The 17,503-nt window shown below is 38.7% G+C and overlaps 1 long non-coding RNA gene across 1 annotated transcript; it reads right to left on the bottom strand.

The window, feature by feature from the left end:
- Nucleotides 1-12,082: 12,082 nt before the first annotated feature.
- LOC112583846 lies at nt 12,083-14,674 on the bottom strand. The gene is made up of 3 exons (XR_003108120.2): nt 13,715-14,674; nt 13,426-13,528; nt 12,083-12,370 (listed from the first exon to the last, which is right to left on the bottom strand). It is a non-coding gene; the product is annotated as an uncharacterized LOC112583846 (long non-coding RNA).
- Between the last annotated feature and the right edge of the window lie 2,829 nt (nt 14,675-17,503).

Below are 17,503 nucleotides of genomic sequence, written 5' to 3'. Positions count from 1 at the left end.
ACTGAGCAACTTTCACTTCACTTTACAACCACTTTTAGGAAAAGTCTGGCAATTTCCTATCCCATTAAACATTCTCTTACCTTTTGACCTGACTCTACTTCAGGCATATAAATAAAATAAATGAAAACATATGCTCATGAAAATGTTTATACAAGAGTGTTTATAGCAGATTAATTCATAATAGCCCAAACTGGAAATATCATAGCGGAAGAGTGAATAAACAAACAGTGGTATATTCTTATCATGTAATATCACTCAACTGAAAAAGCAACAAACCACCAAAGCACTCACAACACAGACGGATCTCGGAAGATACACGTCTGTACCTTTCAACGTATGTAAATTTTGCCTAAAAAAACTGTAAGACAAATACAGAGGCAACAATGATAAGAGACAAAACAAGAAAGACCAAAGATCTAGATAATCCTTTAAATCAATCTTAGTTTTGATTTCTCTACTGAACTATCCTGAAACTTCGAAGAGTGTAATTAAACCTCCATTTACAGTTTCATGCACTTTTAAAAAAGGACAAAAACAAAACTCTAGATTCCTTATTTGGTCAAAACAGGAATAAACCACCTTAAAAATTTAAAATAGCAGAATCTGAACCATTGCTTCTGCATATAGAATTAAAAGTGGAGAAGGATGGCTAAGTAGGAGGGAATGATTAATTTTCTCAGTGAAGACTTTCATATTACTGCATATATTTTGTACTTAGGGATAAAGGAGGAAAAATTACAAAACAAAGTTGAAACAGAAGTATCATTTTCCTAACTTGAATTACCAGTCAATACACATAATTTCTATATTATGGCATCTGTAGCTTTATTTGGTCACCTGATAATTGTCATGAAACAGCCCTCCTTTCTTCACCTGGCACTCACATCCCAACCTCTTTTAATTATAACTGTATTTATGTATTAACATAAGGAATATTGAATTCGTGGTATTCAAAGTCTTTCATATTCTAAAGTTCAAATCTGAAATCCTAGCATTATGGTTAGGAAATATTGTTTGCTACAGTTCAAGTAGCATATTTCCATTATATTTCTTTTAATTTTTGCCATGTTTTGATTTGCTTCAGATTCATACCATGCCTTTCTTGTACACTTTTTATTGACCCCTACTCCCCATTCACTATTGATGATTGATATTTTTTGTTGTTATGGGGCAGAAGAATCACATGACTTCCCACCATATCTCTGATGTCACCCAATCTCTTAATCATTTTGTTTTTCTGTACTAATTGAAACTTTTCCCTTCTTATTTGGAATAACACTTTGGAATACAATTTTTTTTTGTCCCTCCTGGAGGTTGTCATCCTATACTTCTTGCCCTCCATTTGTTTACTGCATTATCAAGATGTCAAATCTCTCAGTTGTCTCCTCCATAGTTAAAAACATCCTCCTCTCCCCCGGCCCCAGAGGCCTCCACCCTCAGCTTCAGGCTGGGCTCCTAGGTCAGGTGCACAGCTACTATTCTCAGGCTCCTTCTCAAACAGCTGTGTTTGGTTGATCCACTATTTACCATAGCTCATGTCTTTCTCATCTGGAGAGTCTTTCCGTATTTTCAGTTCAGTTCAGTTTAGTCACACAGTCGTGTTTGACTCTTTGCGACCCCATGGACTATGGCATGCCAGGCTTCCCATCCATCCCCAACCCCTGCAGCCTGCTCAGACTCATGTCCATCAAATTGGTGATGCCATCCAACCATCTTATCCTCTGCAGTCCCCTTCTCTTCCTGCCTTCAATCTTACCCTGAGGGTCTTTTCAAAAGAGTCAGTTCTTTGCATCAGGTGGCCATAGTATTGGAGTTTCAGCTTCAGCATCAGTCCTTCCAATGAATATTCAGGACTGATGTCCTTTAGGATTGACTGGTTGGATCTCCTTGCAGTCCAAGGGACTCTCAAGAGTCTTCTCCAACACCACAGTTCAAAAGCATCAATTCTTCAGCGCTCAGCTTTCACATCCATACATGACTACTGGAAAAACCATAGGTTTGACTAAATGGACCTTTGTTGGCAAAGTAATGTCTCTGCTTTTGAATATGCTGTCTAGGTTGGTCATAACTTTTCTTCCAAGAGAAAGCGTCTTTTAATTTCATGGCTGCAGTCACCATCTGCAGTAATTTTGGAGCCCCCAAAAATAAAGTCTGTCACTGTTTCCATTGTTTCCCCATCTATTTTCCATCTGATGGAATCAGATACCATGATCTTTGTTTTTTGAGAGTTGAATTTTAAGTCAACTTTTTCACTCTCCTCTTTCACTTTCAACAAAAGGCCCTTTAGTCCTTCTTCGCTTTCTGCCATAAGGGTGGTGTCATCTGCATATCTGAGGTTATTGATATTTCTCCTGGCAATCTTGATTCCAGCTGTGCTTCTTCCAGCCCAGCGTTTCTCATGATGTACTCTGCATATAAGTTAAATAAGCAGGATGACAATATACAGCCTTGACTTACTCCTTTCCCAATATGGAACCAGCCTGTTGTTCCATGTCCAGTTCTAACTGTTGCTTCTTGACCTGCACACAGATTTCTCAGGGGGCAGGTCAGGTGATCAGGTATTCCCATCTCTTGAAGAATTTTCCACAGTCTGTTGTGATACACACAGTCAAAGGCTTTGGCATAGTCAATAAAGCAGAAGTGGATGTTTTTCTGGAACTCTCTTGCTTTTTCTATGATCCAGTGATGATGGAAATTTGATCCTCTGCCTTTTCTAAATCCATCTTGAACATCTGGAAGTTCACAGTTCATGTATTGCTGAACCCTGACTTGGAGAATTTTGAGCTTTACTTTGCTAGTGTGTGAGATGAGTGCAATTGTGAGGTAGTTTGAGCATTCTTTGGCATTCCCTTTCTTTGGGATTGGAATGAAAACTGACCTTTTCCAGTCCTGTGGCCACTGATAAATTTTCCAAATTTGCTGGCATATCGAGTGCAGCACTTTCACAGAATCATCTTTCAGGATCTGAAATAGCTCAAATGGAATTCCATCACCTCCACTAGCTTTATTCGAAGTGATGCTTCCTAAGGCCCATTTGACTTCGCATTCTAGGATGTCTGGCTCTAGTCCAGTGATCACACCATCATGGTTATTTGAGTCATGAAGATCTTTTTTGTACAGTTCTTCTGTGTATTCCTGCCACCTCTTCTTAATATCTCCTGCTTCTGTTAGGTCCATACCATTTCTGTCATTTATTGTGCCTCATTTTACTAAAACTCAAAACCCAAGGAAGAGTGTGTAGGAGGTAAACATTCTGAGTACTTTAACGCATGTGTATCTTTAATTTTACGTTCATTCATAACTAATAATTTGACTGGCCTAGGTACTCTGTGTTTAAAATTATTTAAACCTACATCTTTAAAAGCGTTTCTACTTCATCATCTGCTAGTGGTACTGATGACATGCCCAAACTAGATGTGTCTTCTTGTGTGTATTATTTTCTTTTATGAAAGCTTTTTAGCATTCTTGATTTCCTAAATTTAAATAGTTGACTTCCAAAGACTTCTCACAGATATCTATGTTTACCCCTTTTTTCATGAAGAGGCCTTCCCTCATGTAGAGAGAAACATGTGTTTCCCTCAGTTCTAGAAATTTAGTTTAAAATTCCATCCTCTGAGGCATGTTTCCACACCACTTTGTCAGCACTCTCCTGGAAATCTGATCAGTTGAAAGCTAAACAAAGTCCTGCTGACACCTTGATTTTGTCATGCTGAGACCCATGTTGGATTTGTAACCACAGAACTGTAAGATAATACATTTATATTATTCTAAATCTCTAACTTTGTGGTCATTTGATACAGCAATAATAGAAAACTAAACAGATTTTAGTACTGAGAGTAGAGTGCTACCGTAATAAATACCTTAAAATATGGAAGTGGCTTTAGACTTGGGCAGTGGGCAGAGGCTAGATGAATTTTGAGGAGCGTGATAGGAAAAGTCTAGAGCATTTTGAATATACCAAGAGCACAAAAGTGGATAAAAAATGATGCTGCTACACTGAGAGTAGCACTGACATGTATACACTACCATGTGCAAAATATATAGCTAGTGGGAAGCTGCCATAGAGCACAGGGAGCTCAGCTCGGTGCTCGGTGATGATCCAGGCAGGAGGGATGGAGGCACAGAGGGAGGAGATGTATATACATGTAACTCACTCATGCGCTGTACAGCAGAGACTAACACAACACTGCAAAGCGTTTGAACTCCAATTTAAAAGAACAATGGGGAAAAAAACTGATGCTGCCAGTAAGGACTCAGGAGGAAGTGAGGAGCAGGGTAGAAGAAACATCCCTTCAGAGAACATGTAAATCATGAGCATATTGCCAGTAGAAATATTACAGATATTAAAGGTGCCTCTAGTGAGAACTTAGAAGGAAATTAGAATCATATCAATCAGTTCTTTTATTATTTCTTTTCATGAGTAGAATTTAATGCATGCAATGGTATTCTATGGGTAGAATATTCATGCATTCCTGAATTCTTCTAAGTTATTAATTGAAAGGTATTAGGAGAAAGCCTTGAGGAGAGCATGGCAACCCACTCCAGGAATCTTGCCTGGAGAAGCCCATGGAAAGAGGAACCTGGTGGGCTATAGTTAATGGGGTCATAAAGACTCAGACGTGACAGAGCATGAAGGGGAGAAAGAAATTTTTTTAAATTCTGCTTCCTCTAGGTCACTTTTTATGTTTACCTTGTTCTTTTATTATTTTGCCTACCTTCCTCAAAGGTCTGGGAGAGGGAATTCTTGTTACATAGTGGCAGACAGTTTAGGAGAACTGTGTTCTATCATCATATAGAAAGCACAAGCTGTAAGTGATAAACTTAGATATTTCACTGAGGAGATTCCAACCAAGGCGTTGAAGGTATGAATGGTTTTCTTCTTGCTGGTCCTCATAAAATGCGGGAGGAAAGATTTACGTTCAAGATAGAACTTTTAAACAAAAAGAACCAGGATTTTGATACTTTGGGAAATTATTATTCTATCTCAGATTGTAAAAGATGTGAAAGTAAAGAGATCATTCTCAGGAAATTATGCTCCAAAGAAGAAAGAAAAAAACCCTGAGGGTGTCACTGAATATCGTTTCACTAACAACTTAGAAAAAAATTAGTAAGTCAGGGTATTGAGATACTTAAAAGATTAAGCATGTGACTCATAGATGCCGTCAGCAAGCTAAGCAGAAGCCAGGAATAGAGACGGGAATAACCAGGCGAGATGTGTGAAGCAGGAGGCTCTTGCCCAGTGAGGTGAATCCCAAGATATACATGAGACAGCTACAAAGTTCTTGAGAACGTTAACCATCATGACACTGCCAGCTTTGACTGAAAGGGTTAGATGCTTTTTAATAAATAAAATTTAATAAAAAAATTTTTTAATAAAAAGGTGCTTTTTATTATCACTAAAAATAATACAGCACCATTTGTTCCAAAACCTGTTTATTAATTGACCTATATCTTCAGATCCAGGTTCAGTATTTTTGGCACAGCTGCTCTCAAGGTGGTATTGTGTATTTCCATCATAACGAACATATCGCTTAATTATCTCTTCTGTGTGTTACATCATTAGCAATTGACGATTTTTGCCTAATCCATTAATTCCGTAGGAGTTGCAAAGCAGTGTGACAATCCAAATCTATCATTTCTTCTTCACTTACTAGTTTTATTACTTATTGCTGCTAAAATATAACTTTCAAAAACATAAAATAATGACTCTCATCAAATTTAGCATAAACACACATCTAGGATTTTACTCAACTCATTAATGAGGAAAACAGTAAGATAAAAAGAGCAGTTCCAAGTACACTTTTGAGGGGCTATAGATTCATTTTCAGTTTAATAAAGAAATGTTAGAGTCAGTTTGCTAGATTATATACTAAACTGGTAGGTATCTTACTTTAGGGGTTATCTTTTCCACTGGACAGAAACAATTTGTTTATCTACTAGACAAAAATCTACAGAACATGTAACTTCAGTAAGGCTGGGATCTTTAATCAACAGCATTAGCATTGCTCAGTTTCATTTATCTTTTGAAAAGATAAACTTCCCCTCAGCGACTCTGGTCACTGAGAGATATGTGCGTGAGTGCACGCTAAGTCGCTTCAGTCATGTCTGACTCTTTGCGATCCCATGGACTGTAGTCTGCCAGGCTCCTCTGTCCATGGGATTCTCTAGGAAAGACCACTGGAGTAAGTTGCTGTGCCCTCCTCCAGGGGATCTTCCTGACCCAGGGATTGAACCTTCATCTCTTAGGTCTCTTGTATTGGTAGGAAGGTTCTTTACCATTAGTGCCACTTAGGAAGCCCACCGAGAGATACACTATATTAACAGACAGGGCAAAACCTCGGTTATTTCCCTCTTTTCACCTCTGTTCAGAACAATGAGCTTTTCAAAATATATATCATCATGAACTCATGGATTTTAGCATTTGACATGTTTCAGCCCATTGTAATTATTATCCTTTTTATTTTCTATTTTATGTTTTAATTGGTGGAAAATTGCTTTACAATTTTGTGTTGGTTTCTGCTATACAATGACATGAGAGAGTCATACTTATACACACACACACATACACATATACACACACACACATACACACATATATCCCTTTCCACCTGAGCCTCCCTCTCCTCCCCCAACTCCACCCCTTTAGGTCATTACAGAGCACCAAGGTGGGCTCCTTGTGTTATTTAGCAGATTCCCACTGTTTTACATATGATAGAAAGGTGTTGCTATGAGCTGTGAAAGACGCCGGGATTCTTGGCCTCTGGAGGACAGGATTTCAATCGGGGCCAGTGATGAGGTTTGATAGCTCAGAGCTTTTGTGTAATAAAGTTTTATTAAAGTAAAAGAGATAGAGAAAGCTTCTGACATAGACATCAGAAGGGGGCAGAAAGAGTGCGCCCTTGCTAGTGAAAGGTTGTTGTTGAATTACGTGAAGACACCGGGATTCTTGGCCCCTGGAGGAGAAGAATTCAATCCGGGGCCAGAGACGACTCAGAGCTTTTGTGTAATAAGGTTTTATTAAAGTATAAAGGAGATAGAGAAAGCTTCTGACATAGGCGTCAGAAGGGGGCAGAAAGAGTACCCGCTTGCTACTGTTAACAATGAAGCTATATAATCCAAAGAATGTCTGGAGGTTGTAAAGACCTCATCAGACCTACTCCCATAATTTACATTTTAAGATAACACTGTCCTCAGGCAGGATACATCCTTGTAAAGACCAGGTCTACTCCCATAATTTACATTTTAAGATAACAGAAGGTTTAATCCAGAGACTGTCTTTAGGCAGGATACATTATTGTTATATAATCCTAAGGAATGTGGAGAAAGAAAAAAAGTTTGTCCTTTCTTCCTCCTTGAGAATTCCAGACCCCTCTCTCCTTGGGGACCCCCAGACTCCTTATCAACCTGCCTAGGAACTGATTCTCTCACTAGTTTTTAGCAATGAGTTAAATGCCTATTAGCAAGCTGCTCAACAGAGAGAAGAAACGCCTCAAAACTGAGAGTGGCAACAGACACCTCACCCACAACGCGCATTTTGAGATGGCGTTGGCACAACGTGAGTCATTCCAGGCCATAACACAATTGACATGGATCTTGAAGAAAGGCAGATTTCCAAGCAACATAGTTTCATTAATATAGCTTAAGAAAAACATTTCCATAAGAAAAATGCATTGGTTAGCTCAAGGTCTGAGAAAACTTAAGTTCAGGGGGAACCAGATGTCGTCATGGCAACACAGGATTTTAAAAGAAATCTCCTTTAAATTTTGTATAGAGAAGGAAAAAAACAAAAAACAAAAACGGCTGACCCTTGCAGTCTATTTCCTCTGCTTGGGGACCCCTAGCCTTCCTGCCTGTTACCCCCTCACTACTTCCTCTATTCGTCCCACCATCACCTTCCCTTAGGGTGTCCACAAGTCCGCTCTTCACTAGGTTCATCAGTACCATTCTTCTAGATTCCATTTGTATGCATTAATATACAATATTTGTTTTTCTCTTCCTGACTTCATTCTGTATAAGAGGTTCTAGGTTCATCCACCTCCCCCTACTTATTTAACTCTCTACCTTCTTAAATAAAGGGAAGCATGCTGAATATATTTTTGAAAGATTAAAAAAGAAAAATTTTGCTGGTAAGAGAGATCATCTAAATCTTTAGCATGCTTGTGAAAACCATAATTCTAGGGAGAAGTGAGTATCATGTAGAACATAAAGGTTTATGAAAAGAATAATCAGAAAATCTCAGGTCTCCTCTGAAATTTCACAGTAAAATGAAATGCAGTTCAAGTGTGGTCCTAGAAAATTGTATCCTTAATGCCTGAAATGAATTGAATCAAAACCTTCACATAGGACTATTAATATCGATTTTTTGATTAGTCATCTTGGCATATGTGTACAAATTAAGACTGGTGTCAGTCAGTAAATATAAATCTCCTTTTATATATTACATGATTCCTGTGAACTTTCTGATTCAAATCCCCTTGGGAAGAAATTTGCTAATCTAGTATTGAATTAGGTTTTGAGGCCAATCTTTCACACAGCAATAGCTCATTCTGCAGAATAATCTAATTATAAAAGTGTGACACACGTGAGCATTTTTGTAATGATTAATGAGTAACTTCATAAAAAGTGAGATTTTTCCAATGAACTGAAATATTGGAATTATAATAATGTATCATATCAAAAAATAATGTATCAACTAAAACTCAAGAAAATAAGCTCATTGAATTATTTTTACTTAATCACTAAATTAATCACTAGCTATTTTTAAAGACAAAAGATATGGAGAGTTAAGAATTTTAAGACATAACAAAGTAGCCTATGGCTGCCCTCCTTACCTGAAATTCTCCCTTAAATTATTTATGATAGCTATAAATATGTTTCCCAACAGGTGAGCTCCAAGTTCTCCTTATTCTTCACTATTTAGGTTATTGAGGATGGGCTGAAAAGCAGCACCTCCTTCCCCTTCATACCATTAAATTCATGAACTTGTCCTGTAAAAGTCACTGAATATTGTGTTTTTCCCCCTAATTCAGATGCTTCTACTTCTTTAGGGTAAATAACTTTTTTTAAATTGGAGGATAATTGTTTTACAATGTTGTGTTGGTTTCTACCATACAACAACATGAATCAGCCATAAGCATACATATATGTCCCCTCCCTCTTGAGATTTCCTCCCACTCCCAACCCCACTCCACACCTCCAGACTGTCTCAGGGCACTGGATTGAGCTCCCCGTGTTACATAGCAACTTTAGGGTAAATAACTTTTAACTTTCTGACACTAGAATCCGTAAGGGCTTATCATATAGATGGACACTGTAGGATGCTAAGCAGTAGTCACATTTATATCTTCACATCTTAAATACAAGCTGTCTTATGAAGCTGTCACAACTAGACAAATATCTCTTTGTGCTATCTGTAACTTATGTATCAAAAATATTTACATATATATATCAGATCAGATCAGATCAGTCGCTCAGTCGTGTCTGACTCTTTGCGACACCATGAATCCCAGCACACCAGGCCTCCCTGTCCATCACCAACTCCCAGAGTTCACCCAAACCCACATCCATTGAGTCAGTGATGCCATCCAGCCATCTCATCCTCTGTCGTCCTCTTCTCCTCCTGCCCCCAATCCCTCCCAGCATCAGGGTCTTTTCCAATGAGTCAACTCTTCGCATGAGGTGGCCAAAGTACTGGAGTTTCAGCTGTAGCATCATTCCTTCCAAAGAAATCCCAGGGCTGATCTCCTTCAGAATGGACTGGTTGGATCTCCCTGCAGTCCAAGGGACTGTCAAGAGTCTTCTCCAACACCACAGTTCAAAAGCATCAATTCTTCGGCGCTCAGCCTTCTTCACAGTCTAACTCTCACATCCATACATGACCACTGGAAAAACCATAGCCTTGACTAGACAGACCTTTGTTGGCAAAGTAATGTCTCTGCTTTTCAATATGCTATCTAGGTTGGCCATAACTTTCCTTCCAAGGAGTAAGCGTCTTTTAATTTCATGGCTGCAGTCACCATCTGTAGTGATTTTGGAGCCCAGAAAAATAAAGTCTGACACTGTTTCCACTGTTAACCCATCTATTTCCCATGAAGTGGTGGGACCAGATGCCATGATCTTCGTTTTCTGAATGTTGAGCTTTAAGCCAACTTTTTCACTCTCCACTTTCACTTTTATCAAGAGGCTTTTGAGTTCCTCTTCACTTTCTGCCATAAGGGTGGTGTCATCTGCATATCTGAGGTTATTGATATTTCTCCGGGCAATCTTGATTCCAGCTTGTGTTTCTTCCAGCCCAGCGTTTCTCATGATGTACTCTGCATATAAGTTAAATAAACAGGGTGACAATATAAAGCCTTGATGAAGTCCTTTTCCTATTTGGAACCAGTCTGTTGTTCCATGTCCAGTTCTAACTGTTGCTTCCTGAACTGCATACAAATTTCTCAAGAGGCAGCTCAGGTGGTCTGGTATTCCCATCTCTTTAAGAATTTTCCACAGTTTCTTGTGATCCACACAGTCAAAGGCTTTGGCATAGTCAATAAAGCAGAAATACATATACATATATTTTTAAATTTAATACTCCACACTGAAAGTCAGCCAGCATCAGTTTCCCAAAACCTTACAAGCAGTCTTTCTTACTCATTCTCACTGCATAGTTTCTTTACTTAGATTCCAGAATATAACAATCTTTCCAAATGCCTTTTACCTACTGTGTAATTGCATTTCACTCTCCTTTTCAGATTTTTCCTCATTTATTCTAATTATTAGGCTGCGCCAAGACCCAGATTCTTATTAGATCTCAGTCCCTTACTGATCTCACCCATATCAAGGTGTAATAACCATCTCTCCACATACAACTTCCAGTTTTCTATCTCTAGTTCAGTTTTCTCCCTTGAACTTCAAGAGAGTATATTCGAAGTCAACTCCATTATTTGAGTTCCTCAGGCCAAAAATCTAGGCATTACCTAGATGTTTTTACACTTCACCCTACATTGCACTCATTAGTAAATCCAGGAGATTCTGATGTCTACACATCTCCATAATTCAACCACATTTCACCACTTTCACTGCTATCACCCTGGATCAGAGCACCATGCTATGTCCCCAGAACATGGCATGTCCCCTCTCTGGTGCATCAGGCAATTCCAGGCAGAAAACAGATGGCAAACACGAACAGTTAAGGAGGACATAACAAAGGAGCTATTCACAGAGGTATGAGCAGACATTGGGCTTCCCTGGTGGCTCAGCAGTGAAGAATCTGCCTATAGTGCAGGAGATGCGGGTTCAATCCCTGGGCTGGAAAGATCCCCTGGAGGAGGAAATGACAACCCACTCCAGAATTCTTGCCTGGGAAATCCCATGGACAGAGGAGCCCGAAGGGCTAAAGTCTATGAGGTTGCAAAGAGTCAGACATGACTAAAGTGACTGAGTACACATGCAGGCATGAGCAGATGTTAGAAAATCAACAAGGGATAACGCGATATCCCCATGTTAGCTCTGGCAGGAAGATATCACAACCTTCAAGCTTAGAAGTTGTTACAGGAAGTCATACACGCAGCTAATGCAGAGGACCACTGGCAAGAACCAGGCCCTGAGGGATGGAGAGGGGAGTAATAAAGATGTAAATTTTACTCACCTCCCATTCTCCCCTGTAGATGTCTCTCCTTAGTTGACCCCAATGCAAGACAAACTCAGAGAAGCCACTTAGGAGTTAATATATGCCATACATGTCACTCTTGCACAGAGCAGGAAGAGAGGGGAGCATGATCTCTAGCATCATTCCTCCTCACTCTTGCCCTTGTTCCATTATTATTATTATTATTATTATTGCCCTAAGAACACAGCCAGAGAATTTTTATTAAAATGCAACACAGACCTTGTCGGATGGCTGCCCCAAGGTCCCAGTGATTTTCTCTCTCCATCAAACCATAAAAATCTACAAAGCCCCACCTCCAAAACTCCTACTTTGAAGGCCACCTCTTATTCTTCTCTGAGGCAATTTTCTTGAGCAATACCATTCTCCTGCTGGTTTCTTGGCTATTTCCAGCACACACATGCTTTAGGGACTTCGCTGTTTTCTTCCTTCTGCTTGAGCTCTTTTCCTTCAATATTCTGTGTGACTCACTTCGGATTTTATGCACACGTCTCCCTCTTTGCAAGGTCTTTCCTGGCCATTTGTCTAACTTATACTGGCCATCTCAAGTCCCAGCTCACTTTTCTCCATACAAAAATTCTATTTTCTATTCTATTTCTACCTTTTAGAATATTTTATGTTATATGTAAACTTAAATATTTTATTTAATGTAAGATCCATGAGGATGGGGACTGTTTTCTTCTCTGCTTCCCTGATGTTCTCCCAGTGCCTAGATCAGTGCTAAAACAAAACAGATCCTCAATAAATACTAATCTAATGAACAAGTAAAAACAATGAAGAATACAACCCTTATTTTCCCAAGTATTTTCTTATCATAAAATATTTGAAATCCTGTGAGCGCTGCAGGGTGTTCCATTTTCAATTGGTTTTATACCTGTGCTTAAAAACTAACAACCCATGCATTCTCTACTCTACTTGGCTGTTTGTGATTACTAGGAAAGGCAGCGTATGCAACAGAGCAGCCTATTTCGTAATCATAGTCAGATATTTAAGTACAAAGTACCAAGAGAAGGAATGGTTGCCCTCGCTTTACAGTTTCAATTAGTAGTCACAACATTTCTTGTACCCTTAGGAAGGGGAACAGACCTATAGCTATTTAAATTCAGAGTATACAGCTAACAGTAAACTGCAGAAAAGCCTATTTGATGTGGGCGGTAATATAAAGAATTAATGGGGAAAAATGTGTTCTAGCACTTCAAACATTATCATATACTCTGGGGACTTTCACACTCTTTCTGCAGCAAAATCAAAAGTAAATTGCAATGACTGGCACTTTGCTCTGTCTCTGTTTAGCAAACTGCTTTGCCTCTTCTTTAGAAGATGATCATGACATTTGTTTATCTTCAAAATGCTATATAATAAATTCTACTTAAAGTTATTTCAATTAAAAAAATGAGTGATGATGACCTAAACATGGTATTTAGGCAAAGATAAAATCCTTTCTGCTTTGCTTTTTCCATATGCATAATATTAAAAAAAAAAAAAAACATGAAAAGAGAGATCAGATTAGATATCCTCAAATACTATCAGGGTAGAGTAGAATATTTTGGCAAATAATCTTATTTTGAAAATACATCTAAATTTGAAAATATGATTGTATTAAAAATAAAGTATGCTTAGATATTGAAAATAGCCAAGTTTTAAATATATGTGTCAATTATTAAAGCAAAAAGTTTAGAAGAGACATTTCATCTATGGAAAAAGCTACACGACTTAGTATTCCTTTATCAAGTAATCAGACACAGGCTTTTAAAACTAACAGGGTTTATACTTACTTGTTTCTGATAAATCCATCTTAATTATTCATTTCCTATCTCCTCTCCTCCTGCTTATTAGTGTAGTCCACCTCTTTGATCTCTAAGTAGAGCTTCTTAAGTCCTGAAAGTGGAGAAGCAGAAAACACTCCATACATTTCTAAATCGCTGAAGGTAAAAGTTGAAATGAAAAACTCAAAATGAATCTGCTACGTAACATACAGAAAATACCAGGCAGTAGTTAAGATTAGACTACTTATTTGAATATATACACTAATTAACTGAGAAACAACAAAGCTAAAGAACTTACCAGTCATTTCAAGGTCAAACACACAACACCTTAGAGAATATAAAAATTGAAGATCTTCATGAGAGCTAAATCACAATCTTACTGTGAAACACATGCATGAAAATATTTGTTGGGTGATCAGAGTATCAAAGTTTTATACGTTAAAATAAATTCAAGACATATGAACTTTAACCTGAGAAGAAAAAGCTGAATAAAGAAAATCTACTCAGAATTCAAACGTTCGTTGACATTCAACTCTTCTTAAGATTACTGTTGTCTTTCTCTCTTCCCGGGGTAGCTGTTCAGTTGTTAGAACTCTGCCCAAGTTCTTTTCTCACTTCACCTCACTAACTCCCAGCAGAGAGAAATCAATGTCATTTCAAGAATGTTCCCAAGTTTCTTCCTTTTTGGCTACTGATTCAAGTTGATCTTGACCTCTCTCTTAAGTGTTTCAGTGCAGTAATTTAAGGTTAGGAATGCTGGTTTGCACCCCGCTTTTACCACTTATAGCTTCAGTACTGTTTCTTCATCTGACAGAAGAGTGCTGTTATCAGGTTTCAATGCAGAGCACATGTAGTGAATCTCACACGTAGTTTGTGCTCTTATCAGTTCAAAGATTTGAGCTGTGGAATGAGAATCCCATGAATCTCAGGTCTCAGCCAACAGTCTTCACTCAAGATTAGTGAAGTACACGTGTGACTTGCCTCTGGGCAACCTCAGGCAATGAGTTGCCACTTCCCACGAGTTCCATTTTCACACTGGGACGTGCTTTAGATTCAGTTAACAGTTCAGCATTACCTATGTACATGATCAACTCAGCTCAGAGAAAACTGTCTAGTTTGGGAATTCATTAGGTTTTATAGCAGGCTCATCACTCAGGTGACTTGCATTCTCCCGTCTGCTGTGTCCTGAAGGAATGAGCTGCAACCCAGTGTGTACCCCTAGCTAGCCTCCTGGGTGCTCCCAGCTCTTCCTAGTGCCCCCGTCACCTGAGACTCTCTGTGTTTCTTTTCCTAAGTTCCCAAACTCAATATCCACACCCAGTGGCAGATCCTCTGATTATTGCCACCTGACCCAAGGGGGAGAGGCCTGGAGGAGGTGTGGACCCATCGGATGTTCTACGGCAGGATAGCAGCCCAAAGGCACCGGTTCCAGGTTTCTGCCATCACCACATCTCAATCACTTGGGGATGGCACCCACATTCTGAACCAGCTTTCCCCTTGCCACAAATTCAGAGTTGTTTCCCTCTTCAAACAATGTCACGTGTGTTTCAGAAATTTCTCACAGCTTGATCACAATCAAAGGCAATCTTGATTTTTCAGTTTGATTATTTATTTACAGATACAGCGTTGGGTCGCACCCCACAGGCCTATAAACCTTGTAACTGCTTGAGCCCACAAGAACGAGTTGTGAGCCTGGAGATGGCGACAGACATCAACAGTTTATTGGAGAAGGAATTTCACTAGTCTTAAGCGAAGTACTGGCACAACATCCCACTAGGGATGGCAGTTAGCTCACAGGACACAATAGCAATCATTGCTACTGGGGGAGAAGAAGGCTACCATTTATAGGGGAAATCGATGCCAGATTCCCTCATCAGTTACCAGGAAAACCAGGGGCTGGGGCAGGGGGCAAGCTTGTTGTTGGTGGTGGAGGTTTTGTCACTAAGTCATCTCCAACTCTTTTGTGATGCCATGTAGCCTGCCAGGCTTCTCTGTCCATGGGATTTCCCAGGCAAGAATACTGGAGTGGGTTGCCATGCCCTTCTCCAAGGGATCTTCCCAACCAACGGATCAAACCCAGGTCTCTTGCATTGCAGGCAGTCTCCTGAATTGCAGGCAGATTCTTTACTGGCTGAGCCACCAGGGAAGCATGAAGCATGTAGGTAGTTACTGATTAAGCCCTAAAATTAAGAGTGTTGGCCAGTCATGTGAATGAAGCAGGAACTACTCAAGCAGGTGATGTACAGAGAGCAAGAGAACAGCCATCTTGATTGGCCTGACCATACATGCAAATACATATATAGATATAGGTGAAATGAGAAAACATTTTTACTAGCTGGCAGGAAGACTATACTATAAAAATATTTAAATCTACTGGGCTTAACAAGATGCCAAGCCTATAGAAAGATCTTATATATAGTTAACTGAAAATAAGTGAAATAATCTTAAATGTAACCCAATTAATAAAACAGAAAATATTTTTAAGGGTGGTTTATAATAAGGATTTTAATTTCAGTAGAATGTTAAATACTAATCAAAGTTCCTATATCTCTAGATTATAACCAGTTTTTTCTCAAAGCAGGATAGATTTTAAAGGGCCATGATAACACAAAGAATTTTTAGTGATGTATTGTGATAGAGAAATAATATCAGAGAAAGTAAGAATATCATTGGAAGCAATCTGACAGAGCACAGACATTTACAGGCATGGCTAATCCACACTTTACATTCAATCATGAAACTTAGGCTGCATACTAAGACAGGCAGCAGAGAGTTCAAAACAAATATCCCTCTTTGCCAATGCTCCAAATGCTGGATCACATTAATTGTTGCAGGTTTTTGAGATAGACAACTGATCAACACAAACCTGAGGGTACTCCTTTTCCTAAGAATATCATCTTAAAACAGACAAACATTGTCTTCTAGTTCACCTGAAAGCTTTAATCAAATTATTTTAAGGAACTCAAACAACTCAATAGCAAAAAACCCACAAATAACCCTGTTTAAAAGTGGGCAAAGGAACAGACTTACGAACTTAGAAAACAAACTTATAGTTACCAAAGGGGAAAGATGGAGAGGTGGATAAACTAGAAGTTTGAGACTGATCTATACACACTACTAAATTTAAAACAGATAATCAACAAAGACCTACTGTGTATCACGGGAACTCTATTCAGCATTCTATAAAAACCTAAATGAGAAAAGAATTTGAAAAAGAATATATTTATATATATGTGTGTGTGTGTATAACTGAATCATTTTGTTACACATCTGAAACCAATACAACATTGGTTATCAACTATAATTCAATATAAAATAAAATTGTTTTAAGAAATTTTATTTTTAAGAAAATAAAAATGGACAAAGGACTTGAATAGACATTTTTCCAAAGAAGATATACAAATGGCCAATAGGTGTATGAAAAAGTGTTGGACATCACTAATCATCAGGGGAAGACAAATTAAAACCATGATCAGGTATCACCTCACACATGTTAGGGTAGCTAGTCTCAAAAAGACAAGAGATAACAAGGGCTCATGAGGATGCGGAGAAAAGGGGACCCTTGTGCACTGTTGGTGGGAATGTAAACTGCTAAGACACTATGGAAAACAGTATGAACATTCTTCAAGAAATTAAAAATAGAACTACCACATGAACCAGGAATGCATCTCTTCTGGGTACATATCAAAAAGGAAACAAAACCATTGTATTGAAGAAGTATCTGTGTTCTCACATTCATGGCAACATTATACACAATAGCCAAGGAGTAGAAACAACCCAAATATCCACTGATGGGTGAATGGATCAAGAAAATACACACACACACACACACACACACACACACACATGAAATTCAACCTTATAAAAGGAAATCCTGTGACTTGAAACAACTGGAACTTGGAGCAAATTATGCTAAGTGAAATACGCCAGACAAAGACAAATACTGCATAGTACCACTTATACAAGGAATCTTTAAGAAAGTTGAATTCATGAACAAAGAGAGTAGAAAAGTGTTTGCCAGAAGTAAAGGAGGAATGTGGCTGGCAGGGGTGATGGGATAGTGGAACACAGAGAAACAGAGGTTGAT

Source organism: Bubalus bubalis, chromosome 3, assembly GCF_019923935.1.
Source record: "Bubalus bubalis isolate 160015118507 breed Murrah chromosome 3, NDDB_SH_1, whole genome shotgun sequence".
In the NCBI taxonomy this organism is placed as follows: domain Eukaryota; kingdom Metazoa; phylum Chordata; class Mammalia; order Artiodactyla; family Bovidae; genus Bubalus; species Bubalus bubalis.
The sequence above is the reverse complement of the archived record's forward strand: the minus strand, read 5'-3'. Positions and strand labels throughout refer to the sequence as shown.